The sequence below is a fragment of the Capsicum annuum genome, chromosome 12 (genome assembly GCF_002878395.1).
Source record: "Capsicum annuum cultivar UCD-10X-F1 chromosome 12, UCD10Xv1.1, whole genome shotgun sequence".
Taxonomy (NCBI): domain Eukaryota; kingdom Viridiplantae; phylum Streptophyta; class Magnoliopsida; order Solanales; family Solanaceae; genus Capsicum; species Capsicum annuum.
Window position 1 is genome coordinate 199,194,937 of NC_061122.1, and position 5,847 is coordinate 199,200,783.

Below are 5,847 nucleotides of genomic sequence, written 5' to 3' on the forward strand. Positions count from 1 at the left end.
TCCCAAAGTTATCAAAAATCCTATGAAAATGTGAGGAGAAGGGAGATTACATTTGATATTAGCGATTTTGTCTACTTGAAGATTTCGCCCATGAAATAGGTGAAGAGATTTTGTAAAAAAGGGAAGCTCAGTCCCCGTTATGTTGGTCCTTACAAAATATTGAGTCAATATAGTAAGGTAGATTATGAGTTGGAATTTCCTATAGAGTTAGAATCAACGCATCTAGATTTATATGATTCCTTGTAAAAAAAAATGCATTGGGTGACCTAGAATCAGTAGTCCCTTTAGGAAAGATTGGCATGGAAAATAGTCTCTCTTATGAAGAGGGACCAGTCTAGATCCTTAATAGTTAGATTTGTATACTGAGGAGTAAAAAGGCTTATTTGGTAAAGGTTCTGTGGAGAAATTAGTCAGCTGAGGGAGCCACATGGGGGCAGAGGTGGATATGTTGGCCAAGTACCCGCATCTTTTCTATTCAAACCCAATTCTGACATGAGGTAATAGTTCGTTTAATTAATTAATTCTTTTATTTCTATCTCAGGCCATCCAGCTATTTTCAAGACATAGCACGCGTTTATGGGTTTAGTTCAGTCCATGAATTAGTCACAGATTCAAATTTAATTCATGGTTCATCTCATAAGTGTTTAGTACAAAATTTTAGCTTTTCCCCTTAGTACTTCAACTTGGTCAATTTTTTTGGAGACAAATGATCCCAAGGGGGAGATATTGTAATACCATAACTTTTTAAGCTTTAGAACCACCACAAGGTAGACCATTGAATTAGTTCTCCAATCCCACTAGTCTTGCCTTAATCCAATATTGTAGTAAGAAGGTTTTAGGAAATTTGTCAAAGGGACTCTAAACTGCCAGGAACAATTACTCTAGCAATAACCCATTGTCAAACATAGCAAGTTGTTGTGCAGTGAGTAATCCCAAATTTTAGCCCAGTGGTGACAAGTCTAGCATATCACTCGTTATCAATCCTAAGGAGTAGTTAGGTAGACCCATTGTCGTAATGAAAACAACCTAGAAATCATGTTCTTGATAACAAGTCCTTCTAATTACTCATTATCAGTCCTAATGAGTCATTAGGTGAGAATTCATTGTCATACGATTATGACCCGAGACTACCCCCTAGTCGTAACATGATGCTTAAGGCCATAAGTGACCCCAAACTAACTCATGATCATGTATCTATTGTGAGTATTGAAGAAGATAATAATATGATATACGGAAGCTAAACTGGACAAAACTCTAATATGATATAATATTGAAATAATACTCAACATATCTAAACTTCTGATAAAAAAATTAAAAACAAGTCTAATTGTCTGAAAAGCCTCTTAAACATGGGGAGTTGATGGGACATACCCCTAACTAACTCCAACTGATGGGAATAAAAGAAGTATTGAAAGTAACTACAAATAACTTATCCTCGGAGGATGAAGACTCACCACAACTGTAGTTGAGTGGTACATGAACTATCTAAGTATGATTAGGAAACTAAAAGTCTAAACTTATATTATGAAATCAATATAGTACAAAAGATATTATGTGGTTAGTAATTTGAATATTCTGGTATGTGAGATAAGAACTAACTGAAATACATATAAGCACTGAGCGTGAATGTAACCTGTAAATAAATGCAAGACCAAGCATAAACATGTTCTAAAATAATCTAAACAACTAAATAGCTGATGTATGGACATTCGGTCATACAAGCCTGAGCTGATGGAATTAGATCTAAACTACATTCAACATACCCCAATCTAAGAAAATCGAGGCCTAACCTGCAACCCCAGTTAGAAGGGTGTTGATACCTTGCCAAGGGTACCAACACTGGTTGACATAGATCTACTAAACTGAAGTCTCAAAGGATGAGGGTGTTATGACTCTATTTATGGGGAACCCCTTATAATCTATGGTGGCGTCGTAGGTCTATAACTTAGGTCTTGCTACTAACGACTCATGACTAACTGACAGAGGAGACACCATCCCCACGTTCACTTAATGATAAGTATTACTCCAACTGATTGACACTGGTATTTATTTTGATTAAACATGATGTAATTCTTGTAAGTGCTTATTATGATGTTATTTTGAAGTTTAACAATTAAAGCATAATCTGAATGACTTGTAACCTGATGAAAATGATAAGCATGATTTACCTAGGTATCGGGTGTTCATAACCCACTAGCATAGACTAATGCAACTAATCGTAGTTATGGTAGAGAAACCATGAGGTGGAAAATCATACATAATACTCAACATGGTGTCAATTGAACATGACATGAGTGACTGAGATTATCAAATGTATAAGAACATAATTCACATTGGGAAATAAACTCTCATGGTTTGTATTCACAACTATTAAGAAAGAATTTAGTTATTTTATATTTGATATGAGATTTCATAAAAAGGAGAGAAAAGGGTCTATACTTGTAAAATAAAGAATTCTTGTGACTCATTAGGTGGAAGGAAACCATTGATGAATATCGTACATATCTAAATTCTTGACTTTTTGAAGGAAACTTGGATTTGAGACCTTGGGAGGGTGGCTTTTTGGAAGAAAACCCTTGCTTTTTATTCTTGAGAGTGGGAGAGGGATGAGTGATGTTAACTAATTAAGAAAGTTGTAAATTATTCCTATTTGATGTTATTGGTCGTGAATTAGGATTTTAAAGAATATATAAAGACTAAAAATACCTTATTCCTGAAGTGAATGCACAATTTTTATACTGCAGCATGGAACGCTGCCTATGCAGAGGCTAGCCTCCATTGCAGGTTGCCTATCATAGAAGCCTGCCTCCATAACATACTGCGTATCATGGAGGCCTGCCTCCATGACATTTTGCCTATCGTAGAGGAATATTGACTCAATGCCATACGGTCTATCACTGAGGGTGGTCTCCATGACACGATGAAATTGGAGGCACATTGCCTCGACTATCCAAAATCACCCCAAACCTCCTCCGATGAAATAAGCCAAATTGCCTTTAGACCTTTGGATGATATACGTATGATGCTTGAGGTGCTTGATGACTCCATATTGCTATTAAAAAATGTCACATGGATGAAAATTATCATTAAGGAGGGTCAGAGGACTTTGACGAGGTCAAATGAGTGCAAAATAGGGCTCAAAAGCCCCTTGGAAGGGACATGTGCTCAAGGCGCTTTAGATCCACCTTTGATCAACTCTAACATTTCTAGAGTGGGTCAAAACATCCCCTAGTGGGCCTTTTCTTGCATTTGGGTCACTTTTTGGCCTTAATTATGTAATATTTATCTAAATTATAAATAGTTGGTAGCTAGGCTTATTTCCTTAGTTAGTTTTTGTTGATTGATAATGAAGAATTTATTAACCTCCATTGGGAGTGTTTTGAGATCTTAGAAAAGCAAATGCTGATCTTTGATTTGAAACATCAGTTGAAAGGGAAATTCAATCCCCTTTGTGGTCACATAAGAGTTAGGTTCTATTTGGTAATCTTTAAGGGAGGTTTTGGGGTTTGATACACCCTTTGATTGCCCTTTTGTTATCATATTTGTGTCTATTTTTCTATATTTGATATCCTATCACTTTATATTTAATTTTTCACATTTATATTAGAGTCTTTGTGGATAGAATCATATCATTTGGTATCATAGCCGAGCTTGATTTCATTCCTACAAAGTCAAATCTTGGGTCTAGTCGTCTTAGAAAATCAAAAGTCACAAAAAAATTTACTACTCATGTTTTAGGTCTTAGGTCAAATTTTAGTTTTTGATTTTTGTGATTTCTTGTTTTTCTAGTGTTAGAATTATGTTCTCTAACAATATACGAGTCTATAAACCAAATTTGAGTCAAATCGGAGCTTATTTGAGTGTTCTATCATTGTTGGAAGCTTGGGTTGAAGAAGTTTGAGGTGAATTAAAAATCTAAAGATTTTGGTGAAGAATTTGGACAAATTCATGTTTGTAATGAGTTTATAAGTCTAAGAAGTACCTACTTTCAAAATTTCAACTCATTCAAAGCTCCAGAGAAAAACTTAGAAAGATTGATGTTCTTGGTGTTCTTGGTGTGTTCTTAAGGAGATTGTTATTTCATGTTGAATTTAAGCCAAAGGTGATTGTTTGATCCAAAAGAAGAGTGAAAAGTGTTTGTTCTAAGGTATCTACAAAGATTCCAAGGATATCCCAACAAAAGAGGACACAAAGGACCAATTGGAGGGCATTTCCACTAATTCAAAGGCATGGGGCAGCCAACTTGTTTTGCAAGTGTGCCCAAGGTGATGCAGCTCCTCAAAGTAGTATCATCTGCATCCAGCCTGCTTTGGACCTATGCCCCACCTGCTAGAGTATGTCCCCAAACGCAGATCAGTCCCTCCTAATACAGATCAATTTCAAAGTTCAAAATTCAAACCTCCAAACTCAATTCAACACTTAAATTACTCCATTTCTCAAGGTTTGATTCCTTAGTTTCATTTTCTTGATTCCTAAACTCATCTTTTGATTCTTTAACTACTCAAAAACTAAGTAATTCATCTAATAAGTTGATTGATTAGTTATTGAGTCCTATTTCTTTCATCATCCAATCTCATTCAAGCTTTTCTCTTTTTTTTTCGTTGTGATTTATTGATTCAATTCCTTAAATAATTTTTATTTTGATTTATTCAAACAAGAATCCACTCAGGCCGTAAGTAGACATTGACACCTTATTTATCGCTGGAGTATAAACAACTTTCAACATTTGTCATTCCAATAGTGAGGATTATAAAGGTAAAATTCATATGAGTGTTGGTGAGGAGCTTTACTACTAATCTTTTTTATTCATTTTGTAGGTACAAGGTGATATAAGGAAGTATGTCCTCGATAGGCTTGGATAACTAGGACTACAACATCGGAGACTATGATTGTGCTGAAGATAGTTATGGCTATAAAGAAGAGGGGGATTATGGAGGCTATGAATATAGCCATGATCAAGAGTTAGATGAAAATGAGGGATACTATTCTAAGAAGAATGTGAGATGAATGATGACCCTAGTTCTTATAATGTGTATAAAGATGATTAAGAGCCTTGTGATGGTTCTTATGAGGGAGATAGGGCATGTGAGAAGTATTACACTTTCCACTCCAAGACTAGAGGTGATATAAGGTATAACCCATTCATTTACAAATCTTATAAGTATCATGGTGAGAATGTACGTGAGGATTATGAAGTTTCAAATTCATCATCTTGTAGTTCTTCTTATCAAGGTCGAATTTATGTGAATGTTTATGCTAACTATAGTAGAGGTTTCTCCATGGAAATGAAAGAGCATACATCTCCAAAGCCTGGGGGTGCTGCATCTTGCTCATTTTATTCTAGTGCCCAAACGTATGAAAATGGGGACCAATGTAGATATGTAAGGTATAGTAGGAGTCAATATCTTCCTACTCTCCCCATCTTTATAAGAGTGTTGTGTCCCGAAGAATATATTTATTGGGAATGGAAGTGTGAAAGGATCTTCATGGATTATGATATGAGCAAAGTCGAACGAGCTACGTGTACCGTTAAACATATTCAAGGTTCAGCGCCGTTGTGGTGGAAATCCATAAGGAATTTCATTCGAATATGGAGTTCCTTGAAAGAACTCATGAGGGGTACCTATGTACTAATGGGGTATACCAAGCTTTATAATGTTGATCCAAGAAGAAATTTTCACACCAAAAAGGTAAGCATTTGTAGGGTTTCAGGATAACTCCTTATTCTAGATGATAGGTGTTATCAAAACTACATCATTCCACCTATGGTTGACCATCTAGGGATACCTCGAGAGCATCTACTTGTTCCATACTTTTTGTATGGGTATATGGTTTTTGAGAGAGTAT